This window comes from Procambarus clarkii, chromosome 82, assembly GCF_040958095.1.
Source record: "Procambarus clarkii isolate CNS0578487 chromosome 82, FALCON_Pclarkii_2.0, whole genome shotgun sequence".
NCBI lineage: Eukaryota > Metazoa > Arthropoda > Malacostraca > Decapoda > Cambaridae > Procambarus > Procambarus clarkii.
The window spans coordinates 20,564,382-20,566,147 of NC_091231.1; the positions used below are offsets into that span (position 1 = coordinate 20,564,382).

The following is a 1,766-nucleotide window of genomic DNA, read 5'->3' on the forward strand; positions in this document are numbered from 1 at the left end:
AGACCATCGTGGTCATCAGTAAACAACATGATAAGTCCTGCAGACGACGCTCCTCCCTCACCAAAATGCCGGCTCCCAACCTCCTACTCTCGCTGTTATCTCACACTATACACACGTTATATATAAGTATCTACATTTGTGTTCACCATAGCGAACCACTAAGCTGGTATGGTGAGTGCAGTCAATAAAAGGTGGCCACACACACTCAAAGGGGTCATCTAGATGGAAATTGAAAGTTGTTGTAGGGCATTGAAAATTTATTATCCTGATACATGTGAAAGGTGCTGCAACTGGGCCAAGTTTCAGCATCGCAGCCTAAATAGAGAGGGAGAAAAAAATAAAAAAGTTTTTTTAGACAATTTTTCAACAATGTTCAAATCATTTCACAGCCCACAATTGTGAACCGAAATCAGTTCTATGACACTTAGCTATGACCTTACTATATAATAAAGATTTGTGTGGTGGATTTTTATCCCAGATGTATTTAGTGCAATAATACAGATTTTGTAAATTTCCCAAAAATCCTATGCACTAATATGATATTTAAAAATATTTATAAAATCAATAAATCTACGTAGAAAGAAAAGCCACCACAATGTTTTAGAGGCATAAACTTTACATATAATGTGCAAGATTCATGTAAATTGAATAATAAATAAAGTCTGTGAAATCAGATAAAATTGTAAAATATTTACCTGCACAAACGGAGGTTAAAGTTCAGCCACCTTTAGCTGAGGTTGATGTTGACCGATATCATTCAAAATTTGCACCCTTGTAGATAGGCATGGGTTCAGTAAGGTGTGCAAGTTCCATCCAGATCGCCTGATAAATAAAAAAAAAATATATAAAAAATAAAAAAAAAATAATATATATATAATATATATATATTATATAATATATATATATATATATATATATTATATATATTATATATATATATATATTATATATATATATATATATATGTATATATATATATATATATATATATATATATTATATATATATTATATATATATAATATATATATATATATATATATAATATATATATATATATATATATATATATTTGCCGCCAGTTTTATATGTACAAATATATATGAAGTAATATCACAATATAACACTAAAACATACTAACCTAATATAATTGGTCAGAAATATGGGTCCTCAAGGTGGCACTGGAGTGGCACTAGTAGGCACCTGCGCCATAGCCGGGGTCAGCTCCCTCAGGGGCCTTTCTTGGTTTGGTTGTGGGTCTCGTTGGTTTCTGCATATCCTTGTCCTTTTTCTTCAAGTACCAGTCCCGTACGTCACTTTGTAGTAGACCGAGGAGGTTGTTCAGTGATCCCATCACATACCCAGCGTTATAGTTGACAGCTGTCATTGCCATGGCAAATTCTACCATTACACGACTGACAAACTGGTGTTTGGGGGCGAGTTTCCAAACTCGTTGGTGTAAAGACTCGTTTGGATTTTGAGTCTTGCCCTTCAGACACTTAGTCATGTTGTCCTCTGATACAAGATTATAGTATATCTTCAGGACTTCAGTCATGTGGACACTGGGTAGCTGGAAATGTACCCTCATCGTCTTGTGTGATCTTGGGGTCTTTTCATTTGCAATATCTTGCTGGTAAAAACACCAAGACTCTTTCCCTTTAGGGCAGTGCACGTGCATTGGCTTCTCATCAGTCGATGTTGTATGAAACAGTCCGGACAGACAGGCATCCCTCATTCGTTTCCAGTCTGTGTTGATTTTATCCCGGA

General features: G+C 34.7%; 1 long non-coding RNA gene across 1 annotated transcript; it reads right to left on the minus strand.

Moving 5' to 3' along the window:
* Positions 1-236: 236 nt before the first annotated feature.
* On the minus strand, positions 237-1,734 carry LOC138358203 (uncharacterized). The gene is made up of 3 exons (XR_011225229.1): positions 1,141-1,734; positions 696-822; positions 237-315 (listed from the first exon to the last, which is right to left on the minus strand). It is a non-coding gene; the product is annotated as an uncharacterized lncRNA (long non-coding RNA).
* Between the last annotated feature and the right edge of the window lie 32 nt (positions 1,735-1,766).